This window comes from Eumetopias jubatus, unplaced genomic scaffold (assembly GCF_037043125.1).
Source record: "Eumetopias jubatus isolate StellerSeaLion01/CBP00866 unplaced genomic scaffold, mEumJub1_p1.0 scaffold_17, whole genome shotgun sequence".
NCBI classification, from domain to species: Eukaryota; Metazoa; Chordata; class Mammalia; order Carnivora; family Otariidae; genus Eumetopias; species Eumetopias jubatus.
Window position 1 is genome coordinate 47,669,951 of NW_028274823.1, and position 26,063 is coordinate 47,696,013.

The following is a 26,063-nucleotide window of genomic DNA, read 5'->3' on the forward strand; positions in this document are numbered from 1 at the left end:
GGTGAAATCCAGCTAAAGTCTATAATTTAGTCAGTAGTACTCTAACGATGTTATAAGCAGATCATTGGTAAGTGGGACAGGGTTGTGTATGATGGGAACATTAAGGGAAACGGGGAGGGGAATATAAGACACCTTTGTATTATCTTCTCAGATCTTCTGTAAATGTAAAATTATTTGAAATAAAAAGTTTAAACTATTCCATGATGGAAGGGTAGGGATGAATGCCATTAGCACATCTTAATTAATGATCACTTACGTAGAAGGCTTCTGAACTCAAACTGTACAAAAATTTTTTTAATCTAGAAATTCAGGAAAAAAAGCTAGGCGGCTGGAGAAGAATATGGGGTCTAAGCTGGGTTTCAGTTATTTGTTTTAATTGGTTAGACTGAGCAGGAAGAGAGGGAGCGCTCAAAGCTCCAGGTGTCAGAGGGAGTGGTATTTCTGGGAAGGTAAGGGGAAAAAAAGGATCTAGAACTTGGTGGGGTAAAAAGAATAAAAAAGAAAGAATCTAAGTATGGGAAAAGCATTCTTTCTTTATTATAGAAAAAGGTCAAAGAGAAAAAGCAGGGACAGGGATGGGTGCAGTGGAGGGACCTTTATAGGGCTAGATGTCTAGATATCCCGGCTGGTTGAGGGAGCACCTACCTGACGTCTTCTTCAAAATATATCCTTACAGACAAGAAAGATTATAGGGTACTTACCATTTTTTTGAAAGAACTTTAGCAGAATGTAAGTAATGTTAAATGTAAAGCCATGATTTGTGTAAGTTAAATTAGATCTACTTAAAATTAGAGTAGATGTTATTTCAGGTTTGCAGATTGTTGACTGAAAATAATGTTGTTGGAATATAATTCACAGCAGTTTGGTGGAGATCATTTAATCTCAGAGCTGTACATAAAGTCTACCTTAGAAAACTAATTTTGAAAGGCAGTGCACACATAAGCACACAGGTGCATGCACACACACACACACTTGCACACTCACACAACCAAACATGCAGACTCTGCTTAAATATATGGCAAGGGAGAAGCCGCCGGCATCTAAATGACAATGATGACAGCAAAGGACATTTCAATTGTCTCATAAGCCCATGGTAATATTTCTGTCATCTTTGTCAGATTATTAAATAAATAAAGTAAGGCGGTTTGACAGCAAAAGGGTAAGATCAAGTAAAAGGGTAATGAATACTGAGAATATGAGGGAGTCAGTAAGCATGGCATAGTTCAGCATGACAAGAAAAATATTGCATTTTGATGTCATTTCTGAGTAAAATGTATCTGTCAAATGGGGAAGATGATTGGTCTATTCAGAAGCTGAAAATCAGACCATTATTGGATGATATGATGTTTTGCTGTGTCAAGTAAATCGTCTGTGATGAGTGGCACAAGACTGAAAAGAAGCAATAGATTATACCATGTCTTTTTTGCCTTAGAAAACATTTACTTGACATCCAAAATGGTTAAACATTTCCATCCATACTAATTAGGGTGGGAACTATATATTCTTTGGGAACTTCATGTGTGCCAGCCAAGGATTACATGTGGATTTCCACATATTATATCTAATCTAAGTTAATCATTACAACACCCATATTATCCCATTTTGCAGATGTGGACGTAGTAGCCCAAAGTGTTTAAGTCTCTTAACCAAGATGGTAGATTCCAAACTTGACGCATCAGTTCAAAACCCAATTCAATGGAACCCTGTCTTATCCAGACTATTATCTGAAACAGGTCACTGAGATGAATGAATGAAGGAATGAATGGATGGATACTGAAAACAGTATCTAAATAGTTCAACTGAGGGCCTGGGGAAAGTCTTTCCTTGACACCTAATTAATATGTGAAACCAAAGAGCCGAGGAAGGTGGACAGTTCTGAGCACTGGATGTCAAAATTGGTTTACCCTGCGAACGCAGGTAGTTCTGGAGATCAAAACAAGGAAAAACCTAGTGTTGACTGCTGCTTTCCGGTCCATAAAACCAGATGTTCTGACCACATGCCAGACCATTTAAATCAGGAGTTCTGGGAACAGGACCCAGGCTTCCATACTTTCTAAATCTCCCAGATGACTTCAGTGTGTAGCCAAGATTAAGAGCTACTCTTTTCCAATCCAAGGGACTACACTTGGTAGATTTAGACTTGCCTCAGAAACTAATGGGACTAGCAGATGAAAGAACAGAAAGTTGAATGAAGGGAACTCTTAAATCCTAGTTTCAGGTTCCCCTACTTTTCCAGGAAGGTTACTTGAGGACAAACATAAGGAACAAAGAGGAGTTAGAGAGAGAGGGTGCCCGTACCCATCATTAGCAGGAAAATCAGTCTGATGGTGAAGGGTTGGTTCTGGTTGACGAAACAATAAAGAGGTGCTCATGGGGGAAGTAAGGTGAGCTGAAGAAAGGCAGATGCATGAAATTCCAGCCTGGCACCCGGTACCTAGAGTAGGAACAGTGACGGCATTAAACAAAACTGAGTAGTAGGGGCAAGACGTTCACTTTGGTAGGTGAAATGAGTGTCCTTGCAGTTCTAGGAGAGGAAACAGATGATGTTTATATTGCTGACATTCCAAATATTATAATTAACTCCAAATACTTCTAGTAATGTACCTTTTAGTTATTGAGTCATGTTTATATGTGAAAAGTACCACACTAGGTCTTCAGTGTATGTTGCATATTCGGTCTTAAAGTAACTCCACACAGGAGGAGACAGAATCTCATTAACACCCAAGGTAAACAACTGTGGTGCCAAGATTGAACCCAGTTCCATATGACTCCATTTTACCAGTTTTCCACTTCGGATTCTTGGGTGTTTTTTCACCCTCAATGTAATCGTTGGCCCAGGGCCTAATCTATTCTAGAGAAATCCTAAATGGTAACAGAGTGGATTCAGGATACACATTCAAAGAGAGAAAGAAGTCACAAGGGCAGTGGGTACTGCACAGAGGAAAGAAGTTAGTTGTGGAATCAGAAATATGTGTTTGCATCTCAAGGACTTAAGGAGAGTCTAAGAACCCATGGAAACGGAGGACGATGACACATGGGCTGCATGGCAAGCTCCCTTTCTATAAAGTAATCCTCTGTACTGGAGACGGCCAGATGTCCTCCTCTCTCTCCCAGGTCAGCACGCCAGGATCGGAGAGGTGACAGGGAGGCAGGGAAGATAGTGTCCAGGAATAATAATCACAGAAGCGGCTGGAGAAGCAAGCCATTGGCTGCAGCTGCCCTTGTGCAGTATCCCCTGAATACCTGGAGTGGGTGAGAAAAAGGTAAGAAACTCAATCTTCATTACTGAGAGAAAGGTAATATCAGGGAAAGGAAGTGAGCATCATGCTGCACAGAGGCCAAGTCTGACCAAGGTCTAAGAAGGGAAACTAATGAGCAAAAACACACTATCAAATCGGCCCCTGAGTTGTGCTAACTCACATGTCTCTGCCACAAGCAAAAGCAAGCAAAGCAAATACTATGCCAGAAGCAAACTCCAAATGCCAAAGGGGGAAAACTCAACTTAATTGGTCTAAAAGATGGTAATTTCTGACTGCCGTGAAGAAAATCAGTGTCTTACCGGTGGGAGAAGCTTAGTGTAATAAACCACAAAGGATCAAGGTTTTTTTAAAATAGCAACCGATTATTATTAAACATACTAGTTGATAGCAGAGCACTCACTCCATGTCAGGTGCTATTCTAAATTCTTTACATGTCTTAAATTTTTTTTTAAGATTTTATTTATTTATTTGAGAGAGAGAGAAAGAATGTGAGTGTGCATGCAAGAGCAGGGGGAGGGGCAGTGGGAAAGAGAGAATCTCCACAAACTCCCTGCTGAGCAGGGAGCCCAATGTAGGGCTCGATCAAGGGATCCTGAGATCATGACCTGAGTTGAAATCAAGAGTTGGATGCTCAACTGACTGAGCCACCCAGGCACCCCTAGATGTGTTAATTTATTTAATTCTCACTACTACTCAAGAGTCAATGCTATCAGCTTCATTTTACAGAGAGGAAATGGAAGCACAGTGGGTAAATAAATAGCTGATTCAAAGTCATACAGCTAGCTGGTAAGAGTTCAGGAATGAAAATCCAGGCGGTTTGTTTCTAAGGGTCCAAGATTTTGTCCATCATGTTCTACTGCCTCCATGATGCAATTCTATTCAATAAACATTTTTTAAGTGCTTATTATATAATGCCCTTGCAGGAGATCCAGAGGAATGAAATACAGGTGTCATATTCCTGCCAGGGGAGTTTATGGAATGGCCAGATAAAATCAGCACAAAGACTCAAGGGACTATAACCTGCAATATAAAGTCCATATAACACAACATACAATTTTTTTTATATACTACTGGAGGACATACAAATGCAACAAGGAAAGCTGGTGTGTGCTGGGAAGCAGATAGGAACTGACACCCCACCCCCACCCCCAACTCTGCAGAAAGTGCTTCACACAGAGCATGTCCCTGAATCTTCTCGCTGAGGAAACTACTTCCCCCAAGTTTAGAACTGAAGAAACCCAGACACTAAGCTGTTCGTGGTGGGCTCACCAGTACAGTCAGAGAACCATTACGTGCCCCTCGGTCTAACTGCAAAACCCCAGGCCCTTCCCTACTCTCATGCTCCTTCTGTGACAATTTCTGGGAGGTTGTGGAATATGAGCTAGATGTCAGAAGATAAGTATGAGTGTCATGGGGAGCAAGTGAGGGACAAGAAGAAGAATGTCCTGCAGCCAAACTGAGGCACGGTAGTGGAATGTAGGCTTTCCTGGCAGGACAAAGAACAGATGGGTCATTGTCACTGATGCATGGGGCCCGGGCAAGTTTAATGGGTGGGACTATTTGTAGAGCCACTGGAACGATGAAGACAAAGGTTCCTACATGGCAGTGGGGATGCTGTAGGTGCTTCTGGACCAAATTTGATCCATACTGCCTCATGGCAAGGCAGGTGAAGCTGGCAGTGAGAAAGGATGAGGAAGAAGAGCAAGGCAGAGGGACGAGTTGGGAGGTGTGCAGGAATACAGACAGGCAGTAAGGAGCCTCCCTGTGGGGGAGAAGAAGGGCAGCGAGAAGCACATTGACAGCTCTTGGCAACTGACTCCATGGCACTCAATGTCAGTACACAGAATGTCCAGCAAGCCTCCGTACATCTGTATGAGCAGCTAGACTGCCTGCTCTGCTTTTGTGTAATTTGCTCCCACAAAAGGATTATTTCATTTGGGCTGCTAAAGGTGATATTTCTAGTTAGTACATCTGAAATATCCCTTAATGCCTTCTTTAAACATAAATGTAAAAAGGCAAATTTAATATCCAACCTGACTTACATAATTCTCTGAGTGAAGAAGAAAACAAGCTGAGAAGGCATCATGCATTGCATAACGCATACAACTTCAGGATTCTCTTATGGATCCCAGGTTTTCATGACTCATATGATATCCTTGAACTTATTTAAAGAAAAAATGTCTTTCCTTTTTATAAAATGGAAACTAAATATTACTATCGATTTTAAGTAGCCTAAAACTTCTAAAGAAATTCAGAAATTTAGAGCAAATCCAGAAAAAAAGAACATTTTCATTGGTCTCCCATCACTATGAGGCTGTCTGTCGTTCCTTTCCATCACTGACTATATGGATGGAGAGGACCTGAGTGTATATATAGCATTTTCACTGGGTCACCTACTAGAGAAGAAACGGCTTGGACTTTCTGTGGAGGAGATGTTCCATATATATCACTGGTTTTGAACAAGCTAATTAATTTTAGGCAAAAAGTTATTTTCCTGAATTTTCCAAAAGAACCATCATAACCCATCTTTCTTTAAAATAATATTTCCTTTGGGGACACCTGGGTGGCTCAGTCAGTTAACTGTCTTCCTGGTTAAACATCTGCCTTCGGCTCAGGTCATGATACCAGGGTCCTGGGTTCAAGTCCCACATGGGGCTCCCTGTTCAGCAGGGAACCTGCTTCTCCCTCTTCCTCTGCCCCTCCCCCTTGCTTGTGCTCACTCTCACTCTCTCTTTCTCTTTCTCAAATACATAAATAAATAAATAAAATCTTTAAAAAAAATATTTCCAGGGTGCCTGGGTGGCTCAGTTGGTTAAGCAACTGCCTTTGGCTCAGGTCATGATCCTGGAGTCCCAGGATCAAGTCCCGCATCAGGCTTCTTGCTCAGCGGGGAGTCTGCTTCTCCCTCTGACTCTCCCCCATCTCATGTGCGCTCTCTCTCTCTCTCTCTCTCTCTCTCTCATTCTCTCTCTCTCAAATAAATAAATAAAATCTTTAAAAAAAATAAAATAAAAATAAAAAAATATTTCCATTTCATTAAAGTTACTCATTTACTTTAGGAAACAATTATGTCATCTTTCCTTACAATGCAATCTTTGTGTTTCAAGGTAGAGAGCAGAAGTAGAGTTCTTAACAAGTAGCCCCCAGTTCGTTCTCCAACAGCTTCAATCCGCAATTACATCACTTCTATCCAAGGGCCATAGAAAGGAGGAAGAGAGGCGCTCATGTTTCAAGAATGTCACCTGAAATTTTGAAAACACTAGTAACACCCAATCTCAGCATGGTACCACTTTACCAATATGCTAAGAAAGCTGGGAACTTGCAAGTGGTTGGTTTGGGCAGCCAGAGATCATTTGGTAACAATCTTACAAGTTTAGGACAAAGTTTATGTGGTGGCTTTTAGGCAGTAAGTAGTCAAGAGCACTAATTCTCCAGGGCCAGAAAGGCCCAGCTCCAAGTCCCCCTTTCACCACCTTTTGGCTATGAAACTGGCAAATTATTCATATCTTTTATGCCACAGTTTCTCTACCTGTAGCATGAGGATAATGATACCTATCTAATATGACTGTTGTGTAGATTAAATGAGCAAGGTAAATAAAACCGTCCATCCTTTTTATAGGCTATGTGTAAGACCCATAAAAAATTCTGATAATGTGGATGGATGGAAGGACGGACAGATGGACAAACAGATGGAGATAAGTGTCAACACACAAACTCACAATTTGCCTTTCAGCTAAAAAATAAGTTGTGAATTTTGCTTAATGTCCAAGCTGACTCTGCAAGTGTGGTCTACCAGAGAGAGTGGCTTGTGGGAAGGACCAACCATAGCACAACTGTGGGTCAGGAGATGATTTGTCTGTGGAATTCCATAACTGTGGAGAAAAAGCTCATTAAAAGTCACTCATCTGTTTGTATTCCTTAACACATTTTCATAGGCTACGACACCCTTTTTTTTTAACTTCCCATGCCTACTGCAAAGGAAAAAAATCCTTTTTCTATTTTCAGCATTAGAAATACACATGATTTCCCCCCCCCCCAAAAAAAAGACAAAAAGGAGAGAGAAAGCAAGAGAGAAAATACAGAGAAAACAAGGTCATACAGTCTCTCACTTTTCTTTTTACATCCTAAAGATAAATGTTCAGGTCTGGGAAAAGGCTGGCTCTCTCCTTTTCTCGACTGGGCTAAAATAAATGTTTAAATAGTTCCATTTCAAACCTGTGGCTTCATTTCTCACAGTATTAAAAAAGAAAAAGATCCACAGTCATTTTCAGTCCAAACCCAATTCTAAATAAAGCTTTTCATCTTTTCTTGACTCTGATTCCTAATTTAACATGATCTCACCTCTCTTACTTATCCAAAAATCACTTTTCTGGCAACTCCGACTATTCTTAACAGACGCATGAATCAGAGAAGAAAAAAGAAGTCCCCTGGACGGCTAAGGCACAGCCTAAAAATACATGTGCACCAAAAAGCTCCTATAGACTTTTTAGTTTTTCAAAAGAGAAGTCCTTACTAAAAGCCTAATCACTGTGGCCTGATATTTATTCCAAGCAACTGGGCTGATCTGGTTTTACAGCTACTAGGCAAGTAGATGGCAGGGAGTCAGGAAGTGAGGATTAGGAGCTTTAGGAGTCCCCATGGCAAGAATAATAGGGAGCACACATGCCACAGTCTGTTGATGCTACCGGCTCTCTTCTCAACACTTTATAGGCACCCAACCATTTCATCTTTACAACCCCATTTTGACAGGTGAGGAAATAGGGGAACTGAAGGACTGAATGATCAAGGAATGGAACTGAGATCTGAACACAGGTGGTATGGCTTCAGGGTGACAATAAGAGAATAAAGTAACACACATGCATGGTGCAGACATGCAGAGGAAAGAGCTGAAATTCAGTAGCTCAGGGTCATCTAGGAGAGGTGAATCCTGGCGGTGGTGGTGGGGTTCCAAACCTCCACAGGGTTCAGGCGTTCCTTGCAAGCTCTAGGCTCTGCTGACCGTGCTTCTCCGAAGCTTCTACACAGGACCTCTGGGCAATACCACCCCCCATCCAGTCCCGCCAGGTAAGAAGAGAGGAGCCTCCCACGGGCAGCTCCTCCTTGGTTGGGAGAAAAATGTCATGGTTTGGGGGGACAATGTGGGGTTTACCCCTGCCACACGTGAGCACACACAGTGACTTCCCAGGCTTCATGTCATCATTCCAGAAAATTTGGCAAAAATTAAATTCATAAAATGAATTTGATAATGATTAAATAAAAACATAAAAGAAACCCATCGGAGAGAGATTGAAAGGGAGGGAGGGAGGTATACTGAGAGTATGCTCTTTGTCCCTCCATTTAATTTACGCTCATAGAGAGCTCCTAGACAGCCGACCCAGCCCTGGGACAATAAAGATGAGGGGCTTAGATCCCTGAGGTGACAGTGAGAGTCACAGCAGACAGAGGGACACTCAAAGGATGACGCTCAATTATGAAAGAAAAGAGGGGAGAACATGTGGACAACATTGAGAGTACAATGTAGGGAACGATCATTTCTTGGGAGGAAGAGAGAAGTTTCTAAGAGGAAATGACCTGTAAATGTGAGCTATGAGGGATAAAGCCAGGTGGCTGCCCTGCACCCAAGGTAAAACAGAAGGGAAAGGAATCCCACATGGGGGTGGGTATGCAGGAGCTGGGGGTTGTGGAGCTAAGGGGCTGGGATCCAGACCAAGCCAACAACTCTTTAACACTGGGTCCTGGAAAGGGAGTGGGCCGGATGGAGGTTGTGGAGAGTAAGGCCGAAAGCAAGGGCATGAGCCACCTCAGGGCTCGTGTGATGAAAGCAAACCTCCACGCCACGGGGCTTCTGGAAGAGAAGAGTAATGAAAGCTCAGAACAGTGAGCTGGGAGTAGCTATGCAATTTATAGGAAGTCAAAAGCCCTCAGCTCATTCTTCTGTGAACTGGGTGGGTGAGGAGGGTGGCCCAGGTGAACTGAAGATCCCTCTAAATCTGACTTTCCCAGACACCAAGATTCATTTGGGCATCAGACCATGAGTCATTGAGAAGAGTTATATGTATATCAAACATTTCTGTTTAAAATGGGAAATGATTGTCTAATTATATTTTCAAAAGATCTGCTTCAGAAATATTTGAAATAGAAAATACATACTCTTAAATGGGCAAGCTTTAGATATTTGAAAATGCACTTCTATGAGATCTTCATCCTCTAATTATGCCCAAAAAAGGTAAATGTCACTGAAATAACCTTCACTCTAAGTAAAAACATTTAAAATGGCATATCTGAAAGCATTCATAGTTTCTAAATTAAATGTTGATACATAGCATTTCCTATTCCTGTAAAATCTAAAAAAAAGACGTTTAAGAGCTAAATAGTGCTTTGTTAGCTACTCAGGAAACCAAAGGGCTGTTTAAGAATTAATATCTCAGTTGCCTTTAAATTTTAAACTTGGCTATTAAAGATGCTCTCTTTTCCCCTTTTGGGGGGTTTCTTCTTGTGGTAAATGCATAAAGAGATACTATATATCAAAGCATAAGGGACAAAATCATCTCCATTTAACCATTTAGAAGAAGTCTGAGGATGGTGTTGTTCTTATTGTTTCATTTCTAGATGTAAAGAATCCAGTGTGTTGAGGTTAAACCGTGATGAGTCATAAAAATGTCTGCTTGTATGAAGTTTGATTTGCAAGAGTTCATAACTATAGCCTTGGCAAAGGTGCCAGCTGGGAAAACGCCCTATTGGCTTCAGTCAAAAATCAGAGTTTTCCCGGAGTTGGAGTTGCAGGGAATTCACTGATGTTCTCTGCAAGGTAGCAGGATAATGAGAATCCCCACCCATCTCTGAGTCAGCATGCACTTGTTTGCGGCAGAGCATCTCCTAAGTATGTCTGTGCATCTGCCCGTTGAAGCATTTATTGAGCAGTCATCCAATATTTGGAGTCCACCAGGCTAGAGAGGGCACCAAGAAATGCCAGAAAAAGATATCTTGTATAATGAGAGCAAACACCTGGTAGCCAATCTAGTATAAACCTAGTCTGTGTTCTCATTCCCTTTCAGGGCCTTAACTACCCTCCGGGCTTGATGGTCTTTTGTGATCCTCCTGGCGCTGCGCTTCTCTGTGCCCTATCATATTACACCAAATGAACAACCAAGCCCCCTGAGGAAATCAAAGCCCTCACTTCCAAGGGAGCTGGAATGACCAGTTCAGGTCAACCTGAGGGAAAGGAGATTTTCCCTCAAACAGGATCCAGAAAACAGGCTCTGCAAGGCTCAGACATGTCTTGGAGTGCCTTTCAAATCAGTTGCATTAAAAATAGCAGAAAGGTCAAATTCAGAATTATTGGATTTCTTGGGCTCTTTGATTCGGGTCTCAATCAGGCTTGGTGTCCTTATTTGATTACATAATTTGATTCTGCTTCACAATCAAAATGTCACGCTACTGAGAAGTTGTGGTTATATCTGGAGGGGCCTCGAAGATTTCCTTGCATTTACACAGTGTCCATGAAGAGATATGGGAGCTCTGGTAAAAGGGGGAGAAAGCTTGCTTGGAGAAAGAATAAGCCCAGCTTACCAGCTAAGTGGGTGGGCCTCCCCAGGGGTTGGCAGGAGCAGGAGATGTTGAAGAACAAGCCAGAGGACCACTCTAAGCCTCCAGTACGTCATGTATGTGGCAAGTGATGTGTTAAAATGGCTGGGCCTTGACTTACCTTTGCTATTAAAAGCAGGAGCACTGGAAGGGTACATGATTAATAAATTGCTCTTTTTCCAAAAGAAACTGAGCAATTGAGAATACCTGTCCTCCAGAAAGGGGCTATTTTCAACGATCTCGATTTCATGCCAGTTTAGCAAACGCATTCTTATATATTGTATGAAGGTGCTCTGCTAGAGGAGGGGAGGCTGATGCTTAGCCCATTAGGAGCGTACCCTCCTAGTCACGGCCAATATTCTGATGACTCATCATGGGAGAAAAGTTTCCAGGGAAAATCTGATTTTTTAGGAACAGCCACAAATCAGGGACAAATAAGGCTACAAATACTTGATATTTCTAGCATGGCTCATAACCCTCAATCAGAAGAGATTTCTAAAGAGGAGTCACCCAACATCCTGGGCGGTTTCAATATCATGAGAAGGTTTGTACTTCTTTCTCCAGAAGCCTTCCTGGAAGAAAACGTTTTTGGCTGTATGCTTATGCAAGCATGTATGTATATGGGTGTGGGTTTAAAAACTTCTCTTTTTTGTATGTAGGCACAGCTTCTCTATAAAAGACACTCATAAACTGAAACTCACAGAGGCAGTAAGCACTAAAAATTATTTGACACATTTAGCATGTTGAAGACTTTTATTCTTCTCTATCTCGGATACTTTCCTTATGAGGCAAGCAAGAAATCACTGAGCTAAAGCGAAGTATACACCTAAGAGAAGTGAAAAACATTTGTCCACACAGAAACTTGTACACTAATGTTTAGAGCAGCATTATTCATACCAGCTAAAAGGTGGAAAACCCCAAATGTCCATTAAATGATGAATAAATACAATAGGGTATATCCCTACAATGGAATATTATTGCCCATAAAAAGGAATAAAGTACCAATACCTACAGCATGGTTGAGTCTTAAAAATATCATGCTAAGTGAAAGAAGCCAGTTACAAGAAAACTACACAGTATACGATCCCATTATATTAAATGTCCAGAACAGGGAAATCTAATGAGACAGAAATTAGATTAGTAGGTTGGTTGCCCAGAACTGGGGAGTGGGGACAAGGTTGGAGGGAGAGGATGGTAGCCAAAGCATATAGGGTTTCTTTGTGGGGTGATGAAAATATTCTAAAAATGACTGTGGGAATGGTGGTATATCCCTGTGAATATGCTAAAAGCCATTGACTTATACATTTTAAATGGGTGAATTACATGGTTTATCTACACCCCAATGAAGTTATTAAATTTTTAAAAAAGCAAACATAAAACCAGCCTGAAATGCACGGTGGTGGCCCTCTTTTAATTTGATGATACGTCTTTGCCCCATCCCAGCCATAGAGAGAGGAAAACTCTACTAGCACACACTGGTCTCATCTTTCCTCCCCAGTCAGTGGGTTTCTTTTCCTGTGACAGCAGCTGGTGAAGGCAGGGTCCCAGGGCCAAGGTGTCAGTCGGCACCAGAGGGTTCCAGGAGCACACCTGGACCTGCCTCCCAGAGTCCTCCTGCTGGCCCCAAAGGGAACCACGAGATTCACTATCAGTGAACTGGTACTGAGCTTCTCCACTTCCTAACTATGGCTGAAATATCTCTTGTCACTACTACCATCTTCATTTACAGAGGACAGGATCTTCTTCCATATGTTCTACCTTTAATTACAATGCTTCTAGGAGATCTATATATTCTCTTTGACTTGGGGAGACAAACCAAGCAAGGGGAGATCTGGATGGACTATACACAGTGCTTCTTAAAAATTTCTATCACTAGGGGCACCCGGGTGGCTCAGTGGGTTAAGTGACTCGTGATCTCAGGGTTGTGAGATGAGCCCCAAGTCGGACTCCACACTCAGCGGGGAATCTGATGGAGATTCTCTCTCCCTCTGCCTCTCCTCCCCGCTCTCTCCCCGCTTTAAAAAACAGTATTACTTTTTATCAGTATTAGTCATAACAGCAAACAAGAGGGTTCATTTGTTGAGAACAACCCTCAGTCGCCTCCGTGTCTGACAGTGCTGGCAGTACAAGGAAAAACTGGACCTAGCCTCTACCTTGAAAACATCACAATACTGTCAGCAAATAAATATATCCAGGATAACAGGTGCTAGAGCAGAGGCAAATCCAAAGTGCTTCTGGAGGACAGAGAGGAAAGAGAGCAATGTTCCTAGGATTACATAAGAAGGAATTTTGTAAAGATTAAAGACCTGTATAAACATACTAGGTTTGAACCAGATGAAACCGTTTTGAATTTAAAAATTCTTTCAATTAAATTTCACTTTGTAATCCTTCTAGATTTAGAAAAAAATGGCCAATATACTACCAAGAGTGCTCACCTACTCTTCACCCTGCTCCACCTAAAGTTAACACCCTCCATAGCACAGTTCGCAAACCCAAGCAGCTTACACTGGTGCATTACACTGCTCACTAAACTACACACCTTACTCAGATGTCACCAGTACCTTCACTACGTCCTTCTTCTGTTCCAGAATTCACTCCAAAACAGCACACTGCATTTCCTCAGCATGTCTCCTCAGTCTCCTCCGATCTCGGTCATTGTCTCAGTTTTTCTGTTTCTCCTAATTGAAATCGACATTTCTCTTTACATAAAAATAGTCTAAATATTACCAACGTCATACGGTTCAACAGAATGGTATTCAAGCTGCTGAAAATCCCAACAGTCAGTATGCTGTCTCTGTGACTGTGGGATCATGTTCAGCATGGCAGCCACCAGCAGGCAGCAGGGGAACATGGTGCCTGTGGTCAGGAGCATGGGCCCAGAGCCAGAAGGCCAGGGCACACAATCCAGACTCATCACTACATAGTTCCCTGACTTTGGACAATTTCATCAACATCTCTGTCCTTAGTGTTTCATCTGCAACGCAGTCCTCACCTCAACTGGATTGTTGTGAGGATTAAATGAGATAATATATGGAAAGCACTTTCTTTTTTAGATTTTATTTATTTATTTGAGAGAGAGAGCATGAGCATGAGCAGGGGAGGGGCAGAGGGAGAAGCAGACTCCCCCCTGCTGAGCAGGGAGCCTGATGCAGGCCTCAATCCCAGGACTCCGAGATCATGACCTGAGCCAAAGGCAAATGCTTATCCAACTGAGCCACCCAGGCACCCCATTATATATGGAAAGCACTTAGCAGGCTGCCTGGCACAAAGAAGTATTTGCTATTGCTACTTCTCTTCCTGGATGCCTTACATTCTCTCTATTATTATATTACCACGTCCCTCCGAAACTCATTCACTGCATGAAAATCTTGGTAAAGATCAGCAAATCAGAATTTGTGTTCCAGAGAGTATGTACTGAAGGTAACATGCAGGAAAACAAGAATCGCCCGAGGTGAGAAAAATGAGTTGGGCATATTATTTCATCAACCCTCAGTAGGCATGACGGCAGATGAGTATTTAGACTAGTCATTAAAGTGTGGTCAAGCAATGCCCCTTCAATAATGAGGCTGTGATATCACTGGAATGCACATCCATGGCAAACAGAACACTGCTCGTGGTCTGGCAAATTTCAGATTACCATAGTTACAGCTGGTGACACTGTGGAGCTACGTCAACAAGATCACTTGAGATTTGAAACCATCGGGTGACCTTCAGAATGTCACCTAAATTTATAAGCTCCATAAATAATAGATGTGTCATAATTCATTAGCAGTTTGCAGCAAGCTTTAGTCCTCGCTAATGAAGAAGCACGATTTAACAAAGAAATGTGCAAATTATCAACTGTTTAAGAAAATACTTGATAAACATTGTCACCAAATTACATTTAATTTTGCCATTTAAACTGCCTCCTGTGGGGTTTAACTACACCATTAAAAACAGCTAGGCCTATAAAATCTGAAACAAAAGCAGTAACATTTCTGCCTGATTCTTACAGAACTTGTTTCCTCATTTTCCTAGAAAAGAAATGGCCCATGATTTGTACATCTCTGGAGGCTTTGTCTCTATGTTTGGTCTACAAACTCCCTTCTCGGTAAAAAAAAATAATAATAATAAATGAAAATAGAAAGGGTAGGCTAGACATTCTTATATTTGCATAATTTTGACGAATAACCTTACACTACTTAGATCTGTATGAAAGGATTGTTAAAAGGATGATTTGTGATTACATAATAACAATGTATCGATCATTAGGAGCCAGTGTAAGTTCGTTACAAATTAGCCTGTACTGGTAGACTGAGGAATGTTATAGCCAGATATTATATTGATTTCATCAAGGAACTTGATAGAGATTCTCATTATATATTCAGTAATAAAAGGAATGAATGTGGGCTGTGGGATAGTCTGCAAGGTAAATTCACAGCTGGATGAAAGCAAATAGAGTTTGTAGATGGATATTTATCAACCAAAAGGACAGACCTGGATGAGGACTCAAGGCTGCGCTTCACTTCGTCGTGATCCAGAAGATGATAGAGTTTTGGGGAGCCCCAGAGAAAGACACAGAGGGCCTCCTGATGTAACTAGTAGATGACCTGACACTCGAAGGAAGACCCAGTGCTCTGGTTCATATTTATACCAAAGCCAAAAAAGAAGATTTACAAGGGATGATATATAATCTAGCCTTGGATTTGCCAAAATGTAAACCAATTTTTCAAAGGTACAATAAGAAAGACCTGATTGTAGAAGAGATTTTCAGAATAAGCACTGGGACTCATACACTTAATGTGAGCTAATTAGGTGGAAAAATGTCCAAGAGGGTAAATACAAGTACAGGCTTTCTGAATAAAGTCTCGTATTCAGACCCACAGAGGCAAAGATTTCATTTCCTTCTTCTTTTTTTTATTATGTTATGTTAATCACCATACATTACATCATTAGTTTTTGATGTAGTGTTCCATGATTCACTGTATGCGTATAACACCCAGTGCTCCATTCAAATGAATACCCACCACCAGGCTAACACATCCCCCAACCCCCTCCCCGCTAGAACTCTCAGTTTATTTCTCAGAGTCCATAGTCTCTCATGGGTCATCTCCCCCTCTGATATCCCCCCATTCATTTTTCCCATCCTACTATCTTTTTTTTTAATATATAATGTATTATTTGTTTCAGAGGTACAGTCTGTGATTCAACAGCCTTGCACAATTCACAGCACTCACCATAGCACATACCCTCCCCAATGTCTATCACCCAGCCACCCCATCCCTCCCACCCCCCACCACTCCAGCAACCCTCAGTGTGTTTCCTGAGATTAAGAATTCCTCATATCAGTGAGATCATATGATACATGTCTTTCTCTGATTGACTTATTTCACTTAGCATAATACCCTCTAATTCCATCCACATTGTTGCAAATAGCAAGATTTCGTTTTTCTTTTCGATGGTTGCATAATATTCCATCATACACACACACACACACACACACACACACACACACACACACACACACACACACACCATTTCTTCTTTATCCATTCATCTGTCGATGGACATCTTGGCTCTTTCCATAGTTTGGCTATTGTGGACATTGCTGCTATAAACATTGGGGTGCATGTACCCCCTCAGATCCCTACATTTGTATCTTTGGGGTAAAAACCCAGTAGTGAAATTGCTGGGTCGTACAGTAACTGTATTTTCAACTTTCTGAGGAACCTCCATATGTTTTCCAGAGTGGCTGCATCAGCTTGCATTTCCACCAACAGTATAGGAGGGTTCCCCTTTCTCCGCATCCTCGCCAACGTCTGTCATTTCCTGACTTGTTAATTTTAGCCATTCTGACAGGTGTGAGATGGTATCTCATTGAGGTTTTCATTTGGATTTCCCTGATGCCGAGCAACGTTGAGCACTTTTCTATGTGTCTGTTGGCCATTTGGATGTCTTCTCTGGAAAAATGTCTGTTCATGTCTTCTGCCCATTTCTTGATTGGATTATTTGTTCTTTGGGTGTTGAGTTTGATATGTTCTTTGTCATTTGCAAATAACTTCTCCCATGCTGTCGGTTGTCTTTTGGTTTTGTTGACTGTTTCCTTCACTGTGCAAAAGTTTTTTATCTTGATGAGGTCCCAATAGTTCATTTTTGCCCTTGCTTTTCTTGCCTTTGGCAATGTTTCTAGGAAGAAGTTGCTGCGGCTGAGGTCGAAGAGGTTGCTGCCTGTGTTCTCCTTTAGGATTTTGATGGACTCCTGTCTCACACTGAGGTCTTTCAACCATTTTGAGTCTATTTTTGTGTGTGGTGTAAGGAAATGGTCCAGTTTCATTCTTCTGCATGTGGCTGTCCAATTTTCCCAGCACCATTTGTTAAAGAGACTTTTTTCCATTGGACATTCTTTCCTGCTTTGTCGAAGATGAGTTGACCATAGAGTTGAGGGTCCATCTCTGGGCTCTCTATTCTGTTCCATTGATCTATGTGTCTGTTTTTGTCCCAGTACCATACTGTCTTGGTGATGACAGCTTTGTAATAGAGCTGGAAGTCCGGAATTGTGATGCCACCAGCTTTGCTTTTCTTTTTCAACAGTCCTCTGGCTATTCGGGGTCTTTTCTGGTTCCATACAAATTTTAGGATTATTTGTTCCATTTCTTTGAAAAAAGTGGATGGTATTTTGATAGGGGTTGCATTAAATGTGTAGATTGCTCTAGGTAGCACTGACAACTTCACAATATTTGTTCTTCCAATCCATGAGCGTGGAACGTTTTCCATTTCTTTGTGTCTTCCTCAATTTCTTTCATGAGTATTTTATAGTTTTCTGAGTACAGATTCTTTGCCACTTTGGTTAGATTTATTCCTAGGTATCTTATGGTTTTGGTGCAATTGTAAATGGAATTGACTCCTTAATTTCTCTTTCTTCTGTCTTGTTGTTGGTGTATAGGAACGCCACTGATTTCTGTGCATTGATTTTATAGCCTCCCACTTCACTGAATTCCTGTATGAGTTCTAGCAGTTTCGGGGTGGAGTCTTTTGGGTTTTCCACATAAAGTATCATATCATCTACAAAGAGTGAGAGTTTGACTTCTTCTTTGCCAATTAGGATGCCTTTGATTTCTTTTTGTTGTCTGATCGCTGTGGCTAGGACTTCTAATATTATGTTGAATAGCAGTGGTGATAGTGGACATCCCTGCCGTGTTCCTGACCTTAGGGGGAAAGGTCTCAGCTTTTCCCCATTGAGAATGTATTCACTGTGGGTTTTTCATAGATAGTTTTTATGATATTGAGGTATGTACCCTCTATCCCTACACTCTGAAGAGTTTTAATCAAGAAAGGATGCTGTACTTTGTCAAATGCTTTTTCCGCATCTATTGAGAGGATCATAAGGTTCTTGTTCTTTCTTTTCTTAATGTATTGTATCCCATTGATTGATTTGCAGATGGTGAACCAACCTTGCAGCCCAGGGATAAATCCCACTTGGTCGTGGTGAATAATCCTTTTAATGTACTATTCGATCCTACTGAGTAGTATCTTGGTGAGAATTTTCGTATCCATGTTCATCAGGGATATGGGTCCCCATCAAAAAGGAGAATCATTTCCTTCTTTTGAAGAGATCACATCCCGTTCAAAGTAGTGCATCCACATTTGGGGACATGTTTTTAAAACTTACGACTTTCAATTAATTTTAAACTCACTGAAAAGTTGTAGGAGTTCAGAGAATTCCCACAAGGCTCTTCACCCAGTTTCCCTCTGTTAATCTTACATCACCCCACAAGAATGACCAAAACTAATAAACATTTAACATTGGCACAATTCTATCAACCAAACTAAAGACTTCTTTTTGAAGATTTTGTCCTTTTGTCCTTTTTCTTGGGAATAACATTTTAAAATCAATATTCACAAATCATGATACATTCCAAATAGGGCCATCAGGAAGTCAAGGAATCTGGGCACCAGGTGAGCGAGGAATATTTAGAGTAGTACTTTTTCTTCTTTTCTCTTTCTAAACCTATTTCCCTGGTGAGCCTGGTCTTATGGTTTGCAATATCAACTATATTCTGATAACCCCAGTGTTTACAACTCCATCCCAGATCTCTCACCTGAATTCCAAATGCCTATACTTCTCCATTGGGATGTCTATTAGACATCTCAAACTGAAGGTGTCTCTTGTTCAAAACTCCTCACCTAGCCACACCATCCTTCTTGTAGTCTCCCCATCCCTCCAGTTGCTCTTTGACTACTTCCCTCTTTTTACTCCAAATCCAAGTCATAAGAAAATCTTGCTTGCTTTCCTTCAAACACATACACGGGATCTGACCACTTTCCACCTTTTACACACCCACCATTTTGGTATAAACATCATCCCATGAAATGGCCTCCTTTCTGGTCTCTGTGTTTCTATTCTTGCCCCTCTTTGCTCTGTTTTCAACACAGCATCAACTGGGATCAAGAGATAGTTCTCATTCCTCTAACCAGAGGCTCAGTTGACTTCTGATCTCACTCTAAGTGAAAGCTAAAATACTTGACAGACTTGCAAAGTTCAAACAATTTAGTCTCCTGTTATCTCTCTGACATCATTTCCTAGTACCCTCCCCATGTTCACTTCAGAGAACAATGCCATATCCTTGCTATTCTTCACTAGGCACAATCTTATCTCAAGGACTTTTCACTTAATTTTCCCTCTGCCTAATACACATTTATCCCCAGATATTCATATGGCTGACTCAATCTAACTTTCTCATCTTGGCTAAATGAGGTCATTCCTGGCCTGTTACTCAAATTACAACCTCTCTTTTCCCCTACCCAACATTTGTCTCTGCTGCACTATGATCATCAAATAGATACACTTGACTGTTTTGTTCATTGTTTTGGAGGCAGAGATCTTGACTATTTGTTCACTGCTATTTCTCCAGCACCAAGTGTACACTCACCAAAAATCAGTTAGATGAATGAACCAAAGAAAGACTGTGATTAAGAAGAACACTTATTCTAGAATCAGACTGCAGAATTCAAGTGTCAGCTTGATTGCTTATAAGCTGCATGGTCTTGGGCACGTCATTGAGCTTTCCTGTGCTCCAGTTTTTATACTTGATACATGGACATGGCAGTAATACCTAACTGGCTGACTAGTTATTAATGTGACAATTAATTGCTGTCAATTAAATGTGACAATTCATGCAGGTTACATAATGTAGTGTTTGAAAAATATTAAATGCTCACTAAATATTGATTGAATATTGATTAGAAAGCAAGATGCAACAGACAATATCACCATAAAAATGCCTAGCCAATCAGTCAGTTTAAGAGATTAGGGCTTAGGAATCATTTGACCCAAGCATAAATCTTAGTTCTGTTATTATCTAGCTTTGCTTCCCTGAGCAATACAATTAACCTCTGTAAATCTTGAATCTTTAACTATAAATTGAAATAATCCCATTTTATCTATATGCTGGGAAGACAAAATAGGATAGTATGGAGTACTTGGCATTATTCTTGGTTTGTACTAAAGAGTTGACTAAATAAATATCACGATTGTTATAAAATCTGGGTCTTCATTTACCCAGGTGACTGTACCTTTTGCCCTTCCTGAAGCCTTTCCCAATCATCAGTCATGTCCCCCGAAGCTCAAGCTTGCTCCCTGGAACTAAAAGTCCTGTGCCCTGAATCTCTACCTATTCCTTAGAAACTTAGTTCTCAAGGAAGCGACATCAGAAAACAAACTGACCGCTTTATAATTCTGCCAACATTAGTGACTGGAGTAAATGATTCATTTATTTCAGAAATGTTAGTCCCATCTCTTTGCCAGGCTCTTTGGGGTGTGCACTGCATATACTGTGGTTAACTAAAACTCAGTCCCTGCCCAAAGAGAAGTTCCTTTTTAGTGGGGGCAACAGTGCCTTGTTAGCCCTCCAAAGGCTTGATATTAAAGGAGGTAATCTATATTTAGTATGGCAGGAATTGACTGGGGACAAAGATTTGGATCAGAGGCCAGTCTGGGTAACTATATATGTATTCTTGCCCAGGCTATGGCCTCACACCATTCTCCTGCCCCGGTCTCCACTAATCATTCGGTGACTATTCCATAAGGAATATCAGAGGACTCACCTTTTCCTCAGCAATCAGGCCTAGCTAATACCATCACTATTACTATTACTACTGCTCTAATTACTTCTACTACCACAAATACTATGATCTTCATTATTTTTTCAATTACTTATGATTTTATGATATTAAACAAATGGTCTCCAACCTTTATGTTAAGGTTTTATTTATGTTAAGTCTTACAATACGGAGCACATCATCAATATTTATTCTCAAACTCAAATATAAGAAGGGCAATTTTATTCGCAAATATAGGAAATATTTATCTTCCAATTGTCAAATATAGGAAGGTCAATTTATTAGCAATGGAGTTTAATAAGAAAAAGTAGATGAAGGCTAGTAGACAGACAGGCATCCATGCATCCTGGTGACATTTCAATTTATCCCCATCTCCTCACAGACGTCCAGCACAATGACACTCGGCACTCACTCGTTTAATCTAGGACACTGAGCAATAACACTATTAATCAATCCTCCTTACAATCATCCAAAAGAGCAGATACAGGAAAATTGCTGACATATTAGCAAAAGTATCAGTAATAGCTTGCCAAATACCCCTGCCTCTGTCCCTGAAATATTAGTGGAGGAAGACTGACATTAACATTATAGGGTAGTACAAATCATCTACAATAGCCAGGTATCTCCTTACTGTGCACTGAGATTAAATACTTGTTACTTTGTTGTTCTATCTGGGCAGATAAAATGGCATGGTGCCATGTTAAATGGCAAGACCATGAAGGATAGATCCAACATCAGGCAAGAAGCACATGTATAAACATGATCTCTGAGAAGCTAACTGACAAAGTAGAGCTAAAAGATGATGGGGTCCACCGTGGCAACTGGTAAATTAACCATCATCCTAATTCATAAGTATCACTGTTGCTTGCTTTTCAGCTTTTCTTAGTCACCCTTCAATTTGGGAATTTTCAAAGACTGGGGGAAAATAAACACACAATGCAACTTTAACTGTCCATTCATTTTGGTTTCGGTCATATTTTTTTTTCTCTTTTTGACTCTCATTTCCCACATGGTTTATCACACTAATTCACTCAACAAGGGAAAGAAGAGGGGTGATATGGATGGAGAGAGATTAACTAAACTCCTACTAAGTGGCTAGCCCTGTGCAAGGACAGTGTAAAGAACACACAGTTTTTCGCCTAAAAGGAAGGTGGCAGAACCTGTTCAAGCTCTACATCTGCATCTCAGTTCTGGTACATAGTTGAAGGTATATACTGGCAATGATCATTTTTCTCAGTTTTTCCATCCTTAAAAATTTAAAGAATAAATGAGATAATCTATGCAAAGCACTTAGAATATATAGAATATATAATACCTGCTTACTATAAGACATGTGCTATTGTGTAAAAATTTGTTCTTTCAATGTTTCATGGTCCTTATCAACAATATCTTCGGGTGCCTGGGTGGCTCAGTCGTTAAGCGTCTGCCTTCGGCTCAGGTCATGATCCCAGGGTCCTGGGATCGAGTCCCACATCAGGCTCCCTGCTCAGCAGGAAGCCTGCTTCTCCCTCTCCCACTCCCCCTGCTTGTGTTCCTGCTCTCGCTGTGTCTCTCTGTCAAATAAATAAATAAAATCTTAAAAAAAAAAAAACCAGTATCTTCATTTTATGGTCTTCCCAACTAGGTTATAATGGTCTTTTCTTTGAACTCCTTAACACGTTGTCATATTTCTGTATAGGGTGTTATTGCTTTGTATGGCCTTGAGTGGTGCACCATATCCACTTCCTCTCACTATCCCCTACCAGGTCCTGTATATCGCCCATGAGGAAATGCACTGCCATATCAAGTAGGACTAAACTGAACTCTAAACAGCTAAGATTTGGTAGAAGGATTATTTTCCTTTATGGCAGAATGCATGTTCTTAAAAACATTTTTGTAGATCCCTGAATATAAATGCTTATTTATGAGTTTTCATAATAAAGGTCCAGAGTAAAAGAGCTTGAAATACAATCCAACTTTATATATGCATGTGATCAGGATTCTAATAGGAATCTTGGGCTTGGAAATCTAATTTGTATTTTAGGGTCTACAAGTAGTTGAGATGAACAATGGGCCGGGTGGGTAAACCCTTCTGTGTCTTCCTTCTAGCATCCATACCCTTGGTTTAGCATCATTGGCCACGAACCCCTGGTTTCACAGCTATTTTTCTATCCCCAGTCCACAAGCTTGAGCCTGACTACTTACTTCCAAGGCTGGCTTATTTGGCTTAATGCTGGGTACTCAGCTTCTGACTCACCTTACAGTAAACAAATGACACCAAAGGCCAGGCCCCTCTGTTTACCACTTGGTTGCCTTAGGTAACCTTGATAATTAGGCTGAAGTCTTGCTCTATGTATCAGATTCAGCAGGTCTGAAGCTGTCAACTTGAGGCCAGTGGAAATGTAATGGACATAGATATGCTTACTAAATCATATGCCCAAATATGCAGACCCCAGAAGAACCGACCTTTGTTGAAATGAATATCCCCCAGGTCATAGCTGCATTGAATCATTCAGTTGAAAAGCCATTAAAAAGCCATTAAATATGACAATAGGCTTTGTGTGCAGGGCACCATGTCTTGGATTTTACTCTGTCCATATGTAGTACTCATAGGAATTCTGGATATCTCTATTCCTTCCTGCATGTCAATGTTGTTGATAATGTCTTCCCTATAATTTCAAAGGTCTTAATTGCTATTATTTATGTATGTCTACTTTCACGTTGATGTATTGATCATGCCTCAAATTGTGTATAAGATGATGTGGTAGATAGGTAGATAGGGAGGTAGGTAGGTAGGTAGATAGATAGACAGACAGACAGATATCATAAGATAGATAAAAAACAGACAGATACATGCATGTATTCATTATAGATGCCTCAAGTTCTCTGTAGATGATACAGGGCATAAACAAACAAATGAACAAATATCAAATACAACACAAAAGAACCTCTACATGTTAGCAAAGTATCTACTGTTACGTTTGGGTTCAACAATTTATTCCAGCACGTTTACTAATACAACAAGAAGAGGACCAGGAAGCACATCATCTGTTCATGAATGCTCCCTCTGACACTACACAAACTCAAGTTAGAGAGAAATACATAACGCATGATGTTAATGAAGAAAACTTATTGAGTCAATTGAATGTTTGCTATATCTAGGCACTCTTCTTGATGTACCTGATGCAAGCAGGTAATGGGTAACCAGGTAAACTTTGGACAACCTTGTTTGTGTCAGAACTATGTTGTGCTTGAACCTACCAGCTCTAAAATTAAAAATAATGAGTTGATCATAGCCTGTACTGTATAATTATAAAATATCTCCAATATTTTTCTAATAATAAAAAACTTATTTCTAATAAATACATCTTTTTTTATTGAAACATTATCCATGTTCTCACCGAGAATATGTTTTATATTCTTGTATATTCCTGTACTACCTTATAATCTTAAGCTAATTTTCCCCATGAGAAACTTCTCATGTTTACATGAAGTCATAAGATTTCAACATAAATTATTTCTTAGAAATAAGATGTAGTATCACCAATTCACATATAAATACAGAGTTAACTGATATTAAAGTATTTATTTAATTTCAAAACCAATATATTATAAGTAAATTAATTTAGGTGTATTAAATTCATAACCCTTGATTTTTCATCATTAGCATTACTAAGCATCAACTCTGACATCCCCACGTGTGTGCACTGTATATATATATATATATATATATATACATGTATATTTACATATAGATGCTATATTGAAAAATTGTATACAAATATATAAAATTGCAATCATATGACACATTATCTTTAATAAGCAAAGTCAAGATTAATGCCATTTATATTCTCTTCTGTAGCCATAAAAACCATACTTATTTATTCTGTATTTCTTTATGTATGTGTGTATTCAATGCCTACTACATTTTTAACATGTCATATTTCCGCAGCATTTCAGAGTTTTAGTATTATTTCATTTTGTCTACAGTAGTTTTACTCAAAAAGGATATGGACGCAATTTTCTTGAATTATTTAAAAATACATTCCAAAAGTCTGTCTGCTTCCTAAATGATATTTTGACTAAATATATATTATTTTGAATCCCACTCTCTTCTCCTCAGGTATGTGTAGATATTTATATTTATTTTTTGAAAATTATTTTTAAATGGAGATACATGAGGCTCGCTCAATTTTTACCCTACTAAGTGGCTAGTATTTCATGATGCACAGATAAAACTTTCTATAAATTATAAGTTTAGTATCCTAACCAAGACTCCTGGTGCTCGCCAATATTCTATGGGCTACTATGCCAAATTCTCTCACTGATTACAACTAAAATCTCTGGACAGAAATACAAAAGCAAATTACTTCTGAAATGCAAGCAATGGGAAGCAGATTAGACACAGGAGTCAAAAAATTGTGGAATAAGCAATATGGAGGAGAGTTATTTTTTATTTTTCCCTCTGCTAACCCTCAGCTTTGACATGAGGTCAGGCTGAATTGAAAAACTGTGCAGCAGGTATAGACAGTAAAAAAAAAAAAAAAAATCAAACCAAAGCCACAAAACACACAAACAAACCAACAAACAAATAGGAGAACCTCCAATCTAGTGATATTACTGAGAAAGAGGACACCTGTGAGCCAGAGAGTGCACAGGAATCAATCCTTCCTTCCTTCCTTCCTTCCTTCCTTCCTTCCTTCCTTCCTCTCTCCCTCCCTTCCTTCCTTCCTTTATTTCTTTCATTACTTGCTTATTTGTTTTTCTTTCTTCTCTCCTGGCCTTCCCCCATTGCAAAAATGCCCTCCTGAATTAATGGTGGTGGCAGTACAGGCATCTAGAAGCCACACACACACACAAAAATTCATCTCTCTGGCCTCAAGAACTGAAAGGGGTCCCTGAGAGCTAGAGAGTGTGAGAGGAATTCTAAAGAGGAGAGTTACAGACAAGGATCCCTTGGTTCTGTGTATGAACTGAAAAAACTGGGTTCACTGCTAAGTGGAACATGCACATAAAAGACCCAAGGAAGCATAGTAAAGGCTTTGAAAACAGAAAGATGATATAAATACCACCTAAGTCCCAGAATAACCCATGAGTGGTATATTTGCAGGACAGACCAAAATAGCATTAACAAAGTCTTTT

The 26,063-nt window shown here is 40.1% G+C and overlaps 1 protein-coding gene across 6 annotated transcripts in view; it reads right to left on the reverse strand.

Annotated features, from left to right (window-relative positions):
- The window catches only part of NRG3 (neuregulin 3), a 1,101,926-nt gene that overhangs the window by 811,910 nt on the left and 263,953 nt on the right, over window positions 1-26,063 (reverse strand). The gene's annotated exons all lie outside the window — the stretch shown is intronic.